The following is a 22,060-nucleotide window of genomic DNA, read 5'->3' on the forward strand; positions in this document are numbered from 1 at the left end:
GATCTGTGATATTATTTAAAGATCACAAGGATGCTATTCATGGTTTTAATTCTACTGAGGCCCAATACAGATCTGATAAGCACTTCTCTTGGGTAGGTTTTCAAGACTTTCAAGGACCACTTCACAACAAATGATGAGTACTTGGAGCTAGAGACTTACAGCTCTATTTGAGGTGGCCCTGACTGCTCAGGTGTGTATTGGGCAGAAAAAGAAGAAAACCATTGTCAGCCTTATACACTGGTCTAGATGAACCCACCACTGGTAAATTAGGGCATTTAAAGTATAGAATGGAACTTTGGCCACATAATGAGAAGACAGGACACCCTTGAGAAGGTGCTGATGCTAGGGAGAGTGGAGGGTAAAAGGAAGAGGGGCCGACCAAGGACAAGATGGATGGATGATATTCTAGAGGTGACGGACTCGTCCCTGGGGGAGCTGGGGGTGTTGATGACCGACAGGAAGCTCTGGCGTGGGCTGGTCCATGAAGTCACGAAGAGTCGGAAGTGACTAAACGAATAAACAACAACATGAAAGGTAGATGATTGCTGCTACCAAAAGAAGTCACTCCATATTAATGTAGCTACTTTTTTTTTTTGACAGTGGAGTAATCAAAACCTTGCTGCAGCTTTTCCCAGTTCCACCAGTGAGAGCCAGCAGAAGTCTGCCCCAGGTCACTGCCTCAGTAGGTATTATTTATACCCTAGTAGGTTTTTTTTTTAAAATACACAATACTCCTAATATATATTTTAATGTAACTTCCCTTAAATACAGCTTTTTAAAGAGGAATTCGGCCCCAATATACTGATTTAAATATAACCCACACCCCAAGGTGATACATTTTATGTAGCTTTCTTGTTTTTTTCTAGCTGACAGTGATAAATGAGAGTAGACGTAATATGTGTTGCAATTGAGTCTGTGTTGGTGGCTCATGGACATTTTCATGTAAAAGAAATTTGTGATGGATTTATTTATTTTACATCTTCTTATGTGAGGATATCTTCAGATATTTCTTTGAACATGGCCATGAGGAGAAATTCTCAACCAATTTTTCAAAGGCAGAATTTTGCCCTTAGTAATGATAATAGTTGTACTACTGAAAAATCCAGTGGAAAAAGTTCCATCACGATGTTTTTCCCTGGGCTTTAATGGAAGAGATTATTTTACAATGGAAAGATGATTATGTGATGCAAAACACATGTCCCTCCAGGCTACCTCATAAATAAATTAGGACAAGACTTAACTAATCTCATTTTTTTTTCAAGTATCTTTGCTCCTTTGAAATACCTATTTATTATTTTTTTATTAAATTGAATGAAATTGATAGGAAAAATGCAGGAGAATTTCTCTACCTGGCACTATTTACTTCATTCTGATCTAAGCAGAAGTTTTGAGACAAATATTTCAGGTAAACTTGATAGACTGAACATACCTGAATTCTGATTTCTGCCACTGTGGAGGTCAACCACACTACTACAGTTTTACTATAACACTCACATTCCTCTCGGTCTGCAAATATGTCAGATGCAGCGATGATCTTTATTTCAGATACCTTAGTCTTAAAGCAGAGAAGATAAGCAAGGAGGATGCAACCTTCATTTTCTATATCAGAGTATTTTCAACTAGCCAGGCTAGAACATTCAAGAGGAGAGTGTGAGATACCCAACAACATCAGGTAGCACATTGTTAGCAGGTAGATCTTTTCTCTCATCTGTGAAGGCAATTATTTAGTGATTGGTGAGACCTGCAATTCACCAGTTCATTTGCTGAGCAGGAGGTTGTACCGTATATGGCAAGCCAGATTTAAAATGCCAACCATGTTTAGCAGACAATTTTAGACTGTTTCTGTTAAAGAAACAAAAACTGCTACTGTTAAAATAATATTGTGCTTTACAATTACTGTATAATGAAAAATACTTATTACAATGATAAGGGATTGTTGGCAAGCTTTATAAGGGAAAGCCACCATTTGCTTCAGATGTTGTTTAAATACATGTAGTCCCATCATTTTTCAGACTTCAGTGAATAATGAAAATTAGCAAATGTTACAGACACTATAATCATGCTGAATATAAGAGAAAAAGAAAGACACAAGAGAAAAACATGGGCAGTTCACAGTACTGAAATAACTGCTTTCTTTCTTCTTGAATTACCTTCTCAAAAATTAAAAGAAGAATATTATATTTTAGAGCTAGAGTGACTGGCACAGTATTAAATTTGCTAAAGCCAATTATAATGAACCTTGTATTCATAGATTTTTTAAAATCTGTTTCTCTTCATTTTCATAAACAATGTATTGTGGTTACTATTAAGTTATTATATGTATGTATGTATGTATGTATGTATCCCATAATCACATGAGAAAGTGTTGGATCAAGTGGAAAACCAACACAAGAAAAGTGGACTGCTACTGGTAATACCACCAAAATAACAGAAGCATAATTAAATGAGCTTCAGTGGAGACCATGAATTGGTTTAGAGTATTTTGTTGGACCTAAGACTGCTACTGTATCCAGCATATATATGGTATTTGAAGATGGGGCAGTGTTATCCTTTGAGTGCTAATACAGACCTCACATCAGAGCAAGAAGATCTGTGCATCTGCCATGGATAATAGATCTCCTTCTGCACAAAATTCTATGAGCATACAGCTACCATTGGCAACGTTTCTACCAATAGAGGTAGTCCTTGCTTATCGACTATTTGTTCAGCCACTGTTTGAAGTTATGACAGTGCTGCAAAAGGAGACTTACTACTGGTTCTCAAAGTTCTGGCCATCATAGCAGCCCCAGAGTCATGTGATTGCTTGTGACTGGCTCTCACTTACGATGGTTGCAGTGTCCCATGGTCATGTGATCACCATTTGCAACCTTTTCTGCTTGCTTCCCACAAGCAAAGTCAGTGGGGAAGCTGGCAGGGAAGTTCACAAGTTGCTCCAGTAAATCAGTCACACCCTCCCCGGCCCCGCAGCAGCCACCCCATCCCTGCCACATGCCATGACTTATCTGCTTGCCAGCCTGCTTGCAAGCTGCCTGTGACTTGCTTAATGACCCACAATCCTTGCTTAACGATGGCAATGGGGAGTGCCAGGATTGCTGTTGCTAAGCGATGCAGTCACATCATGTTGCACTTTATGCCTGCATTGCTTAGCAACAGGAATTCCAGTCCCAATTACCGTTGTTAACCAAGGACTGCCTGTAGGAGATCTTGAAATGGGACATTCTAGGGGCATGTTAGAAGTTAATGGTGAGGGCAGATGTAACCAGGCATAGTGAAGTGAAAAAGAAGAAGACAGTTGTTGAAACAAACAAACAGCAAGGATTTATTCAGTAGCTTGGGCAAATAGGATAGATGTCTTCTAAACTCTCCTATAAATCACTATAACTTTTATGCATTTGTTGCCTAGGATCACAGGAAGTGATAGGAATATCACATAGCCACAGTTGATCCTTTAGGTGATGAAAGTAGTTGGGGGATAGGGGAGGATAACAGAAGGTGGGGTGGAACAGCCTCTGCAGATAGCAGTGCTTTTCTTGGTGCTAATCCAGAGAAAGCGGCTGGTACCTGATGCCAATCATTACATCACTGTCACAGCCATCATTTGAACCAGATCACTTGGTGTTTCTCCACCTCTGTTAACTAGGACTCTGGGAAAGGCTTCAGAAGCTGTGGTTGATCTGAGGGATAAATGGGACATAAGAGCATAATCAAAGCACAGTCACCACTATTTAAATCTCAATTTGCAGCTTTTGCAGCTCTATCAATCTTTTTTTTAAAAAAAAAAAATCTGTAGCTCATTGTGCTGCTCTGTTAGGCAAAGTCTTAAAGCAACAGTAGTGTAATGCAACACTGAAATACAATGCTGCAGTCAACCAGCTTTTAAGATACTTCTTACTGATGTTACTGTAAATAAAACAAACCAAAATTTAGGGACCTGTGTAACAATCAGTAGATGGAAAATAGAAGCTGTTCGAACGAATTATTTAGATGAGCTCTAGTTAAGCATAAAAGGATTTCCAGTTATTCCAAAGGCTGCTGGAACAAAGAAGCAAGAGAGATTTCTCTCTTTCAAATTAGGCAATCTGGAAGTAATTTGGATCTGTTGCTCATGTTAAACAGTGTACATGGGCTACATATCAATCACAGAGAAAAACAAACATAAATGTGATAGTCCTTATATTAGGAAAAAGGTGGTATGCTTAAGTAAGTAAGTAGTAAGTAGACCCCTCCTAATTGGTGGGGTGCAAGCAACAATACGTTGGCTTGCAATGTAGCCTCTGGATTAGAGATCCTAGCTTGCCATTTTACACCAAGTTTACATTTGGCATCAAATGAGGCTTTGCTTACAAAAGATGGGGAATGGGATGAGGAGATTTTAGGATGTACCTCTGCTACTGCAAGCGTAATGAATAGCATGTGGTCTGTTGAGAGAAATGAAAGCTTGTTGGAAAATTGCAGTGTATGAAATGCTTCTACCCACTTTGTTATATGGAAAGGAGAGTTGGAATTTCTGGAGAAACATCAAAGTAATTGGAATGCGGTGAAATGGATACCTACAAAGTATACCTGGTAAAAATGTCAGTGAGCCATCCTGCCTGAATGCAAGGTATATACCAAGTTCCAAAGGGTTCATTCCCACATCCCGCAGCTTAAATAGCAGTTTAGCTGTGGCATCCCATTTCACCATAAAAGTGTATGTGGAATGAACCTTTCTCCTATATTGGCCAACCATGGGAAAGAATCATTCTTCAGTTTCATTCCTGCCCTGCAGAGCTCTGAAATAGTTGCCACCCTGTCCAGAGAAGCAAGCTATCATTTTGGTCTAATTCAGCCCAGCCTCTTTGCCTCCTTGTCAGCTTCCTCACTCTTGTAACTTAACACCTTTTCCTGTAATGCTTAGAGAAGTGACTATAGAATGACAAAATCTGCCCCATGCTCTTCCGCAGAGGATAGGAAGGCTTTGGGAATTGCTTTTTCCTCCTCACTGGAGGGTTGCCCTCCCTTGGTCCATTCTTCCATACCTGATGGAGTCCTTACAATCACCAGTATTCACAGTCACCTGCTTAGTATCCTCTCTTCTCCTGTGTCATGTGTGATACCACTGCTGAACTGCCTTGCAGGTGGCTGAGTCACCATGTCCTAACACAGCGTGTAGGAATAAGATGAATCATGTCCTAATGGAAAGAAAAAGAATCAGCCCCTTTGAAAGTCTAAAAAAAAATAATCCTATCAATGCTTATGCTACCAATGGATCACAAAGAACTTTTTGCTCTTTCTTTCATCTCCTGCCTGGTGGAGAATATAATGCAGCACATTTTGGCTATGGCTCTTTTCTTCTAGGCTCAGGTGTTGCTTTGGATAGAACTCCCTCTGTGATTCCTGATAATTGAAGGAAGGCAATAATTGCAAATCTTTCTTATCCTTCCAAGATCCAGTTATCCCACTGGACAGATGAGTCATCCACTGGGATATCAAGACTCCAGATACACACACACACATACACATACACACACGCACACTTACATACAGCTACCAGATTCTGTTTTGCCACTTTCTGGCAATAAGACTTGTTGGTCTATTTTGACAGTTCCTTAAATGGAAGAATGTCATGGCTGATTGGCCGGTCCTTCCATGGTATGTAATGATCCTGATCAAAAGAAGGGAGTGAATACCCTTTGGGCTTTGGAGACAAAGTGGGAAAGGAATATAGAATGGAAGTTATAAATGGGTAATGATCCTGGAATCTGCTCTGCTTCTTACTCTTTCTTAAGAGCAAGAAATATTCCACTTCCAGGCTCTCACAACTGCTGCAATTTAAATCACTCACCCTTGAGAAATATCATCTTCCTTCTCTTCTCTTGGAGTAGTGTCTCAAGTGATGGGAATACAGGGCCTCACACTGTCTGCAAATTGATTTCTCCATTTGTTCTCCCTTCACTAGTTCTAAGCTAATCAGTCCATTCCTTGACAATGTTGAATGGTTCCCTAATGGATATTTTTCCTAGTGAAGTGTCCAGTCTCATTTTAATTAGCTTAGATAATGGACTCTCTACGACTTCCCTTGGGAGTCTGCTGCAAGGTTGTAAAAATCATGCAGTTTGTAAGTTTCTACCCTTTGCTTTGTGACCGTGGTTTCCCTTTCTTGATTTCATGTTATGCTTCTTAGATCAAGTACTCAAAAAGATAGTCAGTGACTATTCCTATCCAAAATTACTTCCTAAATCTAAAACAATGAACAGAAAAGGCATAATTACTTTTCTCCAGGAATCAGATGTGTGGCTGAAACTAATAATCTGTGTTATGATCTGAAAGAGTTAAGCTACAGACCACAAAATACCAGATTTTAATAAAGCACATCTCATAATAATTACTGCTGACAATTGTTCTGATTGTTTCATCTCAAAAAGGTTAGCAGAGATCTAAGAAGACTCAGAATGAGCAGGCAAATTGACCAAGAAGAAAAAAAAACCCATCAAAATTTGGCCTTCAGGAAATTAATTTTGGATGTAGTCCCAAGCCATTAAAATCAAAGTAGTTTTGCCTTTACCATTTGTGGAAGGTGCACAAACTAAGAGTGTTTGTTTTATTTCATTACATATGCATGGTTTTTGCTTGGCTCTTGTTTGTCAAGATTCAAAACATTACAGTAACCCCTGCAAGCAAAAAAACTATATATGCCAGAAAAGCTGACATTGCAAGGACAAAGGGATAGAGAAAATGAAGTAAAAAAAAAAACATGTAGACCAAATACTCCTTATTTTTTTGTAATAGCTGCAAAGCCTATTCTGGTTTTAATTTTAATTTTCTGTTTTCCTTCATGAGAGCTAGTAACTTGTGGGCTTTGTTTTGTTTTTATGTTTTGTTTAATCTGAAGATGTTGAATTTTGTACCTGCTATGTCAACTACAGAAAGGCCTTTGATTGTGCTGATGATGTCAAGCTATGGAATGTCTTTAGGAAAATGGGAATCCTAGAACATTTCAATGTCCCCATGCAAAACCAATCAACTGGTCAGGAGACCACAGTTTGGATAGAACATAGCAAAATGGACTGGCTAGGTCAGCAAAGGAGTGCTAACCTTTATTCAACCCATATGCTAATATATATTAAGATAATCTGGATTGGAAGAAGATAAGCGTGGTTTCAAAATGGGAGGAAGAAACATCAATAACCTGCATTATGCTGATGACACTACCCTGAAAGCCAAAAATGCAAAGGATCTGCAAGCCCTAGTAATGAAAGGCAAGGATCACAGTGAAAAAGTGTGACTAAAACTAATGGCAACAGGTATCCCCACCAGCCTTAGAACTGACAATGAAGATATTGAAGTGGTGGATAGCTTCTGCCTTTTGGGATCAACTAACAACAGTAAAGGAATAAGCAGTCAAGAAATATGTACAGACTAGCCCTTGGTAGGGGAGCCTGGGAAATATATATTTAGATAGTATAATATGCCTATACTTACAAAGATTAGAATCCTACAGTTAATGGCTTTTCCTTAAGCCTGTATGGAAGTGAAGGCTAGAAGTCTGAGGAAGCAGGATAGAAAGAGTATTGTCACTTTTCAACTTCACTGTTGGAGAAGACTGGTGAGAATACTATGGATAACCAAGAAGGCAAACAAATGGATCAAAGAACAAATGAACCCTGAGTTCTCACAAGAGGTACAAATGACCAGGCTGAAATTATCCTATTGCAGACATGTCGAGTGAAGGCCTGGGTCTAATTGCTCTGGGGAAAGCTCTAATGGCTCTGGGAAAGGTGGAAGGAAAGAGAAGGATGACCAGCAGCAAGGTGGATGGACTACTCTGGCAATTAGTGCATGGTTGAAAGACCTGAAAGACCAGGTTAAAAATAGATTGTCATGGACAAATATGGTCACTACAAATTAACAGCAATCTGTTAGCACATAATCATAAGATTCCAGAAGGTACTTATAAATATGTTCTGAGATAGCATGTAAATATAATACTAATATAATATGCACATAAGTTACATCATTTATACTGTTTTCTAGTCCTTATACTGCAGTATTTAAATAAAAAACAAAACATAGGGATTTGGTCCAAGTTAGAACTGAGAAAAATCTTCCAATATGGCATGAAAATTATTATCAAAACCTTGAAAAACATTACTGAAAAAGTATATTGATATTAAATGTTTAGGCTATCATTTATTGTTCAAGGTAGTATGGGAAACCATGGTTTATGGCCATCTTAAATGCTGTTGTTCTTCACTTTAGCAAAAAGTCATTTTACATAAATAAATTAGAATACAAGATGAAGGTCTTGAAAATAAAAGAAAAGGCAAGACAAGACAAGACAAGACAGGGCAACACACACAGACACAGCCTATGGATTAAGTAGTGGTTCCTAACCATATCACAAGGAGTTAGGATATTCACTGAAACTTTAATTAAGTCTTTAAAACTTTCTGTAACTAATAAATATAATAACAAAATACTTGTGAAATACAAAATGTCCTTGGAAAAAGTGGCCTTTTTGATTTTATCATGATGGGACCCTGGTTCAGTCTTAATCCAGAGTGACTGATGGGGCTTAAGATACAAAAGTTGAAAGAGGCTAGAACAGTGTTTCTCAATCTTGGCAACTTTAAGATGGGTGGACTTCAACTCCCAGAATTCTCAGCTGGCATGGGGAATTGGCTGGGGAATTCTGGAAGCTGAAAACTTGTTACATTGGCCCTACTTGTTCAGGACTTTACGAAAATGCATATGTATATGTAAACATGTATTCAGAATGTATGGCTTGCTGTTTCTATCCAAAAAGGTTCAGACAAAAATAAAAAAGATTGAAACAAAAACAAATTCTGGACTAGACAAATCTCATGTTGGGAATGAAAGAGTAAAGTATAAATTGGTTCACTTTTAAAAATACAAACTAAAGATATAATAAAAAGTAAACATAAAAAGTAGACCATAAAAAGTAGTCTATAAAAAGATACAATGAGAAGTTACCTCATCAACATATACTACAATGAGCTAATCAAGTATCAATTCAGTGATGTTTTCACTGCCTATCATTGTTAGCGAGAACCACCATCATTAGCTTTTACAGGCTGTCACGGCAATGTGCTCATCACTCCCAAAGGTCTGCTGAATCATGACACTGCTGGCGTAATTTCATCTGATTCTCTGATGAATAGATTTGTATGGGAAATCTTGCCATGTACAAATCTCCTTGCAATATATAACTTTGATGGTCTTATAAAAAGCTGTATTCTCCCACCTTCAATCTTCCCAACAATAAGATTGATATTCATCTTTTAGGTAAAAAAAAAGGATGGAAAGGGTGAGGGAAGGAGTCTTTAATTGGCTAACAAAATTAAGTGTCACTGACCCTCACGATTAGATCACCACAGATTACCTCAATCACAGGATCTTGGATGGAATGATCCTAGGGTGAAAGCCTTCATTTTACTATTTGTTTCATCTCTCCTCCCTCCCTTCCTTTTGTGGTTGCATGTCATAACAAGCATAATGACTGTTATCTTTTATGGAAAAGAGTTAACTTCTTATGGTTCTTTCACTCTCAAACCTTGAGAATCAGTTGTATCATATTCAAGAAATTGTATCATTATTCCTTTCTACCACTCCATCTTTGCACAAAAAAACCTTAATCTTCCTGTATAAAATTTGCTTTGTGTATTTCTCAGGACAGGGCCAATTTCACTGCGAATTTCATAATGTTCTCCCAGGTGCTTTTCCCATGTTAGATAATGAGAGGCTTTGCTTTGTTTTAATCTGCTTCTGGTCTAGGAACCAAGGCAGACTGCTTTATCAACATAATAATCCAGGTAATTTCTATAACCCTGAATCTACCTCTCTGAGCTGATCAGATGGTGTCTGAAGTTTGAATTTTGCCTAACTGCTCCTCCTAACACAGAACTTGTCAATTAAGAAGCTTACAGTGTCACTTACAGTCTAATCTTATGTAGCCTATCATGTTATCTCTCACTGATCAGCCTAGCATTGTGGGAAAAGGTGTGGCTGCACAGAATTCTGCTGTGCATCCCACTAGCAGCTTCCAATTAAGCAGCAGGGGAAAAGTCCAATCTCAGGCTCCTTTTTTTCTGCTGGTCAGATAACAGGGATAATTATATACATTTGGGAGTGTTATGTCTGAGTATATGAAGATAATAATCCTAAAATTATCACACACACTCTCTCTCTCTTCTCAGTTGTGGCTCAGACCCCAGTCACTGCCAGGTTGTGCCTCCAGAACATATCCTTCAAAGGCAAATGTGGTCTCTGGTGGAAAAAAATATTGTCCATTACTGCTGTAGGATGACAGAAGAACTGGGAAAGGGGCAATGAGATTTCCGGAGTTTGTAACAATCTGGTTCTTCAAGCTGTTGCCATAACAGTTGTGGTAGCACCCTACCTCCAGGGCAGTTCTGTGGCGATTCACATGGGAACACATCTGTCTTAAAATGAGGGATATTTTCCTCTATGTTTTTCAACAGCCATTTAGAATTTTCTGTATTTTGTACACCTTCATTTTTGAACAGCTTTATTTTGAGGCTGTCAGGAATAGGAACTTTAGGAAAGGCATTCCGATAGACATGTTAACATAGCCTTTTTTTGTTTTCCCCTTATGTTTGCAGGATGCTTACACAATTCTGGAGCCTTGCTATTGTGATGTGGAATGGTTGAAGGCAAGGTGGCAGTCAAATGTAATGAGCTTTTATGACTTCATAGAATAGCAAGTCTTCCTATGAGTTTGTGTCTATCAAGCAGTGTTGAAAATCACAACAATGACCAATGCACTTTTATGACCATTTGGAAACTTGGCTTTTAAGTAGCTGGTAGTAGGAGGTCTTCAGCAAAGGATCGTTACCTTGACGTGGTGCTGGAGCTTGAGCAACTCAATGATGCCATGAGCTAAACCGTGAAGGGCCACCCAAGACGGGAAGGTCATGACAGAGAGGTCAGACTAAATGCGATCCCTGGGGAAGATAATGGCAACCCACCTCAGTATTCTTGCCGTGAAAACTAAATGTATCAGTACAACCAGAGATATGTCGGTATACCATCGGAAGATGAGACCCCCAGGTCGGAAGATGGTCAAAATGCTACTGGGGAGGAACAGAGGATGAGCTCAACTAGCCCCAGACGTGATGACGCAGCTAGCTCAAAGCCGAAAGGACGGCTAGCGGCCGACGGTGCTGGTGGTGAACGGCGAATCCGATGTTCTAAGGATCAACACACCATCGGAACCTGGAATGTAAGATCTATGAGCCAGGGCAAATTGGATGTGGTTATTGGTGAGATGTCAAGATTAAAGATAGACATTCTGGGCGTCAGTGAACTGAAATGGACTGGAATGGGCCACTTCACATCAAATGACCACCAGATCTACTACTGCGGACAAGAGGACCACAGAAGAAATGGAGTAGCCTTCATAATTAATAGTAAAGTGGCTAAAGCAGTGCTTGGATACAACCCAAAAAATGATAGAATGATCTCAATTCGAATTCAGGGCAAGCCATCTAACATCACAGTGATCCAAATATACGCCCCAACCACAAATGCTGAAGAAGCTGAAGTAGAGCAGTTCTATGAGGATCTGCAGCACCTACTGGACAACACGCCTAAAAGAGATGTTATTTTCATCACAGGAGACTGGAATGCTAAGGTGGGCAGTCAAATGACACCTCGAATTACAGGTAAGTATGGCCTGGGAGAACAAAACGAAGCAGGACACAGGCTGATAGAATTTTGCCAAGACAATTCACTCTGCATAACAAACACTCTCTTCCAAGAACCTAAGAGACGGCTTTATACATGGACTTCACCAGATGGACAACACCGAAATCAGATTGACTACATCCTTTGCAGCGAAAGGTGGCGCACATCTGTACAGTCGGTAAAAACAAGGCCTGGAGCTGACTGTAGTTCAGATCATGAACTTCTTCTTGCACAATTTAGGATCAGACTAAAGAGATTAGGGAAGACCCACAGATCAGCTAGATATGAGCTCACTAATATTCCTAAGGAATATGCAGTGGAGGTGAAGAATAGATTTAAGGGACTGGACTTAGTAGATAGGGTCCCGGAAGAACTCTGGACAGAAGTTGGCAGCATTGTTCAGGAGGCGGCAACAAAATACATCCCAAAGAAAGAGAAAACCAAGAAGGCAAAATGGCTGTCTGCTGAGACACTAGAAGTAGCCCAAGAAAGAAGGAAAGCAAAAGGCAACAGTGATAGGGGGAGATATGCCCAATTAAATGCAAAATTCCAGAGGTTAGCCAGAAGAGATAAGGAATTATTTTTAAACAAGCAATGCGCGGAAGTGGAAGAAGACAATAGAATAGGAAGGACAAGAGACCTCTTCCAGAAAATTAGAAACATTGGAGGTAAATTCTAGGCCAAAATGGGTATGATCAAAAACAAAGATGGCAAGGACCTAACAGAAGAAGAAGAGATCAAGAAAAGGTGGCAAGAATATACAGAAAACCTGTATAGGAAGGATAACAATATCGGGGATAGCTTTGACAGTGTGGTCGGTGAGCTAGAGCCAGACATCCTGAAGAGTGAGGTTGAGTGGGCCTTAAGAAGCATTGCTAATAACAAGGCAACAGGAGACGACGGCATCCCAGCTGAACTGTTCAAAATCTTGCAAGATGATGCTGTCAAGGTAATGCATGCTATATGCCAGCAAATTTGGAAAACACAAGAATGGCCATCAGACTGGAAAAAATCAACTTATATCCCCATACCAAAAAAGGGAAACACTAAAGAATGTTCAAACTATCGAACAGTGGCACTCATTTCACATGCCAGTAAGGTAATGCTCAAGATCCTGCAAGGTAGACTTCAGCAGTTCATGGAGCGAGAATTGCCAGACGTACAAGCTGGGTTTAGAAAAGGCAGAGGAACTAGAGACCAAATTGCCAATATCCACTGGATAATGGAAAAAGCCAGGGAGTTTCAGAAAAACATCTATTTCTGTTTTATTGACTATTCTAAAGCCTTTGACTGTGTGGACCATAACAAATTGTGGCAAGTTCTTAGTGGTATGGGGATACCAAGTCATCTTGTATGCCTCCTGAAGAATCTGTATAACGACCAAGTAGCAACAGTAAGAACAGACCACGGAACAACAGACTGGTTTAAGATTGGGAAAGGAGTACGGCAGGGCTGTATACTCTCACCCTACCTATTCAACTTGTACGCAGAACACATCATGCGACAAGCTGGCCTTGAGGAATCCAAGGCTGGAGTTAAAATCTCTGGAAGAAACATTAACAATCTCAGATATGCAGATGATACCACTTTGATGGCTGAAAGTGAAGAGGAACTGAGGAGCCTTATGATGAAGGTGAAAGAAGAAAGTGCAAAAGCTGGTTTGCAGCTAAACCTCAAAAAAACCAAGATTATGGCAACCAGCTTGATTGATAACTGGCAAATAGAGGGAGAAAATGTAGAAGCAGTGAAAGACTTTGTATTCCTAGGTGCAAAGATTACTGCAGATGCTGACTGCAGTCAGGAAATCAGAAGACGCTTAATCCTTGGAAGAAGAGCAATGACCAATCTTGATAAAATAGTTAAGAGCAGAGACATCACACTGACAACAAAGGCCCACATAGTTAAAGCAATGGTGTTCCCTGTAGTAACATATGGCTGCGAGAGCTGGACCATAAGGAAGGCTGAACGAAGGAAGATCGATGCTTTTGAACTGTGGTGTTGGAGGAAAATTCTGAGAGTGCCTTGGACTGCAAGAAGATCCAACCAGTCCATCCTCCAGGAAATAAAGCCAGACTGCTCACTTGAGGGAATGATATTCAAGGCAAAACTGAAATACTTTGGCCACATAATGAGAAGACAGGACACCCTGGAGAAGATGCTGATGCTAGGGAGAGTGGAAGGCAAAAGGAAGAGGGGCCGACCAAGGGCAAGATGGATGGATGATATTCTAGAGGTGACGGACTCGTCCCTGGGGGAGCTGGGGGTGTTGACGACCGACAGGAAGCTCTGGCGTGGGCTGGTCCATGAAGTCACGAAGAGTCGGAAGCGACTAAACGAATAAACAACAAGTAGGAGTGGTACATTGATGGAAACAAATTAGCAGGATTTACAATCTATGCCAATGGTACTTTGAAAGGACAATCCTGGACATCTGAAGATGATGTTCACATGGTGTAAGCATGCAGTCCCACTTGGTTTAATGCCTTCTACTGGCAATTTAAGGAAGACACCAATATATTCTAGAATTAAATCCATCACAACCAAGTACTATCTATTTTTTCAGAATGGAGAGTCTACATTTATTTTCCTTCACTTGTTTAAAAGAGTTGCCTAATGTTTCCTGAAAAAAGAGATGCCCTGGTGCAAATATTTCCCCATACATTTTTTGGAGGAAAGGAGAAAATTGTTAGTGATTGGTAGTCTTCATCTTCAACCATTTCCCATCTTTCACATTGCCTCCTCTACCCAGTTCTGGTGAACTTTCTAAACAGTCGTTCTTTCTGCTACTGATCCTCAAGCCTGTTCAGCTGGCAGGGTGTGGCAGATACCTGAACATTATATGAGGCATGAGGAACATGCCAGGACTGGACTTTTAGCAGTGCCTTCGGATTAGGCAGCTGAGGGAAGGAGAAGGAGGCTGGCATTTACTGATTTCCATCACAAGTAGCCTGGAAAGAGGTGTGTATATGTCTGTGCGAATACTACAATGGAGACCAGCTGTGCAAAAGGCTCCGCACTTTTGATTCCCGGCTCCCACTGCCTTCTCTAATCTCCCTTTTCATTTTCTGCACTGCTACGAACAGCTGTTCTGGAGAAGCACAACTCTGTTGCTTTTTTTTTTTCTCCAAGGTATGGCGCTATCCCTAAGGAGGTTCTTGTTGCTCTTGGTAACGCTGGTGGGTTTGGTGTGGCAAGGATATTCGTGCGTGTGTGTGCACTTGTGAAAGGAGGGTGATTTCTCCCATTACCTTCTTTTACAAAATATTTACATAATTCTTGACTGAGAAGGTGCCCCTGTGCGGGACTTTTCTCCCCCTCCCCTTCCTTGCCGGTTCATAAAAACGAAGCATCTACTTTCAGGTCTCTTCTCCCCATTCTGTTTCTTAATCCACCGGAGTTCGGAAAATGGTCGCTACCTTTTACTGCTCGGGAGGAGGAGAACCTGAGAGAATTGGGAAGCTTTCTCTCCCTCTCCTTCTCTTATCTGTTAAGGGAATCTTCGTTTGATTCTTGTAGATCCGCGGAAGGAGTTCATACCTGGTTCTTTCTGATCCTCTGTGTGTGTGCGCGTCTGTGTGTGTCTGTGTGCGTGTGTGTACGTGTCAGTCTAGCGCTTTCTCCCGACAACATTTTTCTTTCAGAAAACAATCTGTGTGTGTGTGTGTGTGTGTGTGTGTGGAAAGAGATTGTCAACTGGATGAACTGGAAAGTAGGCATGATCTAAAGCCCCCCTTCTCCCCCCACCATCCCCGGCCACCATCCCGCGAGCCACAGTTCTCAGGTGTCTGTCAGGTTCTGGCCGGGGAAGCGCCTCCGGATGGGCCGAGGCCGGGACGGGCGTTAGGGCCAGGGACAATTCGCCCAGGTCTGGAGAGCAACACCCCCCAGCCTTTATCCAATTTCCAGGTAACAGTCCGGAGACGCCCTTTTCCAGGTTGTCAGGCGTCGAGCAAGTTCAATGTACCACAAGACCGGGAGAAGGGGGAGCGAGGGAGAGCCTGCCACGCCGCGCCCGTTTTCCCAGGGAATTCAGCGCGTTCCCCGCTTTCGGAGTCTCTCCAGCCGCGCGCGGCGGCGGTGGCGGGGCGGAGGAGCTGGGAGGTGAGGGGGGGGGGGGCGTTGGTAGGAGAGGAGGAGGCTGTCTTATTTCTCCCTGGAGCACCAGCAGCAGCAGTTTGTGCATGTGTGTGCATGGTTGCGCGCGTGTGCGTGTGTAGCTGAGAGAGATTTGGGGGGTTCAGGGTCTCGTTGCCATGACTCCCTTGAAGCTCCGCCGAAAGAGATATTGATGCCAGTCACGGAGGGACCCTCCTCTTTTCTTCACGCTTGATATTTTTTCATCCTTCTCTCTCTCTCTCCCCCCACCCCCCTTTTCCCATCCTCTTTTCTTCCTCCCTCCCTCCCCTTTCGTCAAAAGGCAAAAGTGATTAATTTAGCGAGCTGGGACGGGCTCCTGAGCGCTCCTGCCCTCAGCCGAATTCCCTTGCAAACTCCGGCAGCTTCTCGGAGAGATCCACACGCGCGCACCCACACACGCACACCCACACACGCTGGCTCCCCTCTCCCGCGCGCGCCCCCCAGGCCGGCCGCGTCGCGAAGTGCTCCCGGCAACACACCCCTCAAGCGGCAAGGTAAGATGAAGCGAGAAAGCGGGGGAGGGGAGGAGGAGCCCCTTCGCCCTTTGGCGGGGCTGAAACCTGCCAGAAGCATCTTGGGGGGCAGATTTGGTGCTCCCAAAGGCTGCGGGCTGTGGCGGAGAGAAAGATGTAAGAGAAGTGGACGGGACCTTTTCCTAACAAAAGGGGATCCTTTTCCTCTAATGGGCTACAGGAGCCTGTGTAAGCTGGAGAAAATCGAAGGTTCTCCTAGGAATCCACCTGCTGAGCTGGATTGAAACCCCACGCCCCCGCCCCCAGTGAGAAAGCTTCCTTGCCACGGTTTCTAACGCCTGCTCTCCATCGCAGCTCCGCAGCATTAGAGCTCCAAAAGTAGCGAGGGAACTCCCCTCCCTTCACCCCAGCGGGGCAGGGGAATTTGCTTGGAAAGCTTTTGCGGTGTGGTGTGTGATTTTCTCCCGCGCAACCGAGTGGATCCGTGATAGAGCAACAGCAAAGCAATACACTCCGGTTCTGATCGCACCCACGTTAGGGAGAGTTGACAGCTTCAAATTCAAGGAGACGTGGATTTTGACCGACCTTCTTCTTTAAGTCTCCCTCTCTTCTAAAGCTTCTTCTGAGACAATCTAGGATTGCTCGGTGAATTACGTGGTCGTAGAAGTGTTTGGGAAAGGAGGAGGGAGGAACAAATCAGTGTGTCATTGTTTTCTGGATAAAGTTTATCTGTCACAGTCCTTTGAAACTACACGGGGAATCTTTCTGAGCATGAGGAATTAGAAGGAACTCATGTGAGTCCCCTTATTAGTGTATTCTTTGACGATAATTTGTAATGCTGAATTTGAGGATTATTGATTACTCAATAATACTCCCACTTCTAATAGCATTGATGGTTATTTTGGATTTATTCAAGTTTACAAAGATTGAATTTGGTTTCTAATGGAGCAAAGAACTTGTTGATGATTTAAAAACCCACATTTTATTATAAGTATGCAAGTTATGCTTACATAAATGAAGTATTATATAATAATAAACATACATTCTTTAAGCACATGTAATTTGGAACTGAAGAGCAAATTAGATGCTGTATTAAGGAACTGGCATGGATATGGATCATACCATATTCCCATGAAAGTTGAGGTAGAGGTATGTTAACAGACATCGTGACCACTTTCCAGATTGCACACACCAATTATTTAAGTAGTTCCTCCTATTGGTTTCTCTTTCCTTAACCCCTATTTCATATCAAGATAGTAAAGGGCATGGACAGAGAGTTATCATAATCTTCTCACCTGCTCACAGAACATTTCAGTGGTCCACCTAACTCCCAAAATACCTGAGAGTCACTTAATGTGGTGGTATGCTGCTCTTAGATTTATTCAGGATGTTCAGATGTAGGCTTTTGGGTTTGTATACCACTTGTATTATAAACATTTAGAGAAACAGGGGATCATGCATTTAAATGAACGACATTTGATCTATGCCACAGAGTGGGTCTCACCTCTATCACACTGGATCTAGATTAAGATTGGTTTCAATGGGATCTAAGTCTGACAATGTGAAAACCTATGTCCCACTGATTTTGAAAGGAAAAATACAACTATTCAGTCTTCATATAACCAATCAGTGCCACTGAGTCTTTAATAATACCCTTAGTAGGTAAAGGACATGGACAGAATGGATTGGATTATAAAATATAGACTTCATCAGAACAGGGTTTGGAATTTTTAAAATAATAGTTTAATTGGAGAAAAATGGTTAATAAAGCTTGATATATTGCATTACATTCAAATACACTGCATAATAGTTTCATAGGGGAATCTGCTTTCCTCCTTACATTCCATGCCATAGGATTGTTTCTGCAACTACCTTCTAATTGAGGGTGCACATGTGTGAATTCAGTCTTCAAAAAGGTTAGAACAGATGTACAGTATGTGTGCATGCAATATCACTGTCAGAGCTGAGGGGATTCTAAGTAGATTACCCTGGGGTGTTCCTGGCCGTGCATCTGACTTTTAACACTTTTGGTTATATTTTCTCTAGTCCCATTCTTCCTCTCCTCCTCCTTCAACATTTACCAAGCAATGGCACCTCTGCTGATTTTTGTTTTAAAATTGAGGGTTGCCTTTCAGACAGTAGAGTTTGAATATGGACTTGTGTCCAATGTCACAGATATATCTCTATTCCAAGAGAATTCTTGTCAATAATATAGACCTGTTGTGTTCTCTTCTACATGTCTTCATTTTTTCCCCTATCCCATCAGGCATTCCATGTTCACAGGCCTTTATGCTGGTTCAAACTGACCTAATCTCTAATCTCTAGCAATGCTGTATTAGTCACAGATATCTATTGGTACAATTCTTAAAGGTTCTTATGGTTAATGTCTACAACATGCAATACACTCCTCTTCCCTTACTTTAATGTTAGCTTGCTATCTTCAAATATCTCCCCGCCCACCAAAAAAAAAATGGTTCTTATGGGGGAACCAAGTATCAGCAAACTGTTTAGTCTCAAAAGGTATGGAAATTTTTGGAACATGTTCTTTGACAAGCATGGGATCTTCCACAGCCACAAAAAATTGGCAGAGTTCTCAAATCTTTGAGTTTTGGAAAAATGTACTTTAGTATTTAGAAAAAGGAGAAAGTGGCAGGGGTATGGGGGAGAGAGAGGATATGAAAGTAATTCTTAGAATATAATAATTTCTGCTCAGTGGTTTCAGTAAAAAAAAATGATGGGATGCATGTGCCTATTTTGGGATGAAAGAATGTGAATTTTAAATGTTAATGGAAAGTGGAGTATTCAGATATTATCCTTTGTTAGCCACAAAGTTATCTCTCTGTTTTGTGTATGTGCTTATTACTACTCTGGGGCTCACAACAACCAATGCACAGATGCACCATGAGACTTGATGGAGCATTTACACTCTCCAGAGGCAGATGAATGGAACATGCAGAGGATTCCCTTTGTAAGAGAGATAGTCAGAGTGGTCTATAAATACTGTTAAATAAAATAAATGAGTAAATATTGATAAGACAAAAGCTTGTACATATGTTGAACCTCTCCATACAGTATTCATTCAGAACTCCAGAATTTCAATAGACTCCTTAGCATCTGTGCTAGAAAAGACTGCACTAAAAGTATTGGTGACATCCAATCCTCAAACCCTACATTATCTCTCTTAGTGGTTTCACTTGGATGTTAAATGCTTAGGGGACCAAAGCCAGCCCTAAAAATAATCTTGTATAATGTCCAGGATGCTGAGCAATAGTACCCAGCATCATCTTCTGAGTATATTCTGTCAAATAGGACCAGGATTGCTGCAAACCAATGCCAACAAATCCCATAGTTGCCAAATATTCCAGAAAAAAATACCATAATTGAGTGTACCTATTTTGTTGGGAGGCAACAAATAGCAGAATTAACTGGGATGGATTAATTTATCTAATTTTCAGCATAGATCATCTACTACGACAGCTGGGATGATTTTACACTGCAGTGCTGGTTTTAACCCATGACTGGGAAGTGTGTGTAAATAATCATCTTCATCCACAAAATTCTGCAATTGAATTCCCAACATTAACTCTAGGACCTTGTTCAAAAATGCTTCTTTTAAAGTTGCTTGGACATTACTCTTGTCTGCCACTGAACCAGACAGTCCCCCTCTGGCAGTTTTTACTAAGCAGGATGAACTGAACTGAACAAAGATTCAGCAAACAAGTGTTTGTCCTCACCCCTCCAAACAACTTGTCCAATCCACCTCCTCAGGGTGAACAAAATGAAACTCATCCATCAAAAGTGGACAAGTGGCTGCCTCAGTTACCACACCAGAATCCACTCTCAATGTATACCTGTCAAAATGAATGAGAGTAATTTTATCAGAAAAACGGTTTACAGACTCATCCCACTGGGTTGCCTAATTGAGGGATCCAGTGAGTATAATCTCTTTTTTTCTCAAAACAACTCACATTGGTACTCTGTGACAGGGAGGAAAATCTGGTTGTCATCCTGAAATATATGAGAATATGGGGAATGATAGGAGTTGTAGTTCAAAATGTCTACAGGGCATTAGTCTGGAACATTTGTATATACTGTATGTATACAGGTACAAACACATACAGTATACACATAGACTAATAGCATCGTTCTAGCAAGAACATGTGGTGGCAAGCTTCTTCTACTGCTATTAAAGATTGTTAAACTGTATTTAAAGCAACATAGACAAAGAGGAAGCTGTGGTCACCACCATGGTAAACATGGATCCTCACAGAACTATTAATGAGCTCTAAAATAATTACGTTGGAAAAACATTGAAATACTTCACATTCATCACCTTGAAATATCATGGTCAGTTTGGGGGGGGGGGCATTTTGGCTTCTCTGTGTCTGTTTACAAACAATCCTTAGAATGTATAGGCTTCATTTTTCAAACAATAACCTTTTACTGTTGCTGACTGCAATTACACAATAACAGCATATTTACAGGGTCTATTGTAAAAGGTCTCACCTCTCCACCTGGCCTGCCCCAAATAGGGTAGCTCAGGGTAAATAGAGCAGGAATGACTTTCACTGGTACTTGCTGCTATCACTTTCTGTTTTCTACCCAGCCAGGGAGATAGAAGCAAGACTAACACAACCAAAATGTCTCCTTGCTTCTAGTAATAAAAGAAAGAAAAAGGGCAATTGCAGCTGAAGAAGTGATTGCTAATTTGCAAAGAATCAGGACATCATGTTACAACCCACAAGAAATAAACTGTCGCAAAAAATGTTTGCTTTAAATTGTATTTATTTTATTAGAAAACACAAAACCGCAAATAGCAGCACAGATAGATGTGGCCTTCTGAAGAAAAAAATATTAGATTCAAAGAGTTAAGTGTAGACAGATTTAAAATAGGAAAAGCTGTTCAAAATGGAGATTAAATATCATAGAGGTGGGGGTGGGAGGAAGTAAACAATTAGGCAAGGCTCTGAACACATCCAAAGTAAAACCCAACTTCTAATTATGTACAGGTCCTAGAAATCTGCATGCAATTGTTTCTTTACTGAGCTCTGAACATTTCTCACTCCAAGCAACCTGAAGTGGGCCCTGTATTTCCTTTTCCTGGGAAGACTCTAAGAGAAAAGACTAGAACAAACTCGCTTTTGTTGCTTAACTTGAGGGATAGAAAGAATAGTGTTGCTCATGAATTGAGCCAAATGTCCTTCCTGGGCTTGGGTAGCCTCAGAAAATCAGAATCAATCAGTAATGTAAATCCCAGTGTTACAAACTTATGTCCCAACAACTGACATAAATTGCAGTATTTGTGTATGATACTATACACAACTTTTATTTATTACCACCCATTTCCCAAAAGGGACTCTACAGTGCAATATAAATAAATAAATAAAATTTCATCACTGTCCATCTCACATGAAGCAACTCTGGGCAGTTTACAATAAAGCTCATGTTGTCCCTCACCCCTCCACACCCCACTCCATTCCACTCTGTAGCTACCTATAGGTTTCCTGGGCAAGATATTATACAGCGTGTGTGTATGTGTGTGTACATACACTAATCCAGTGTTTCTCAACCACAGCAACTTTAAGATGGGTGGACTTCAACTCCCAGAATTCCCCCACGCTGGCTGGCGGAATTCTGGGACTTGAAGTCCACCCATCTTAAAGCTGCTGAGGTTGAGAAACACTGCACTAATGCATCAAAGGTTCCAGGAGTTTACCTGACTAGAGATGCCTAATTACAACTTG

This window comes from Candoia aspera, chromosome 2 (genome assembly GCF_035149785.1).
Source record: "Candoia aspera isolate rCanAsp1 chromosome 2, rCanAsp1.hap2, whole genome shotgun sequence".
Taxonomy (NCBI): Eukaryota; Metazoa; Chordata; class Lepidosauria; order Squamata; family Boidae; genus Candoia; species Candoia aspera.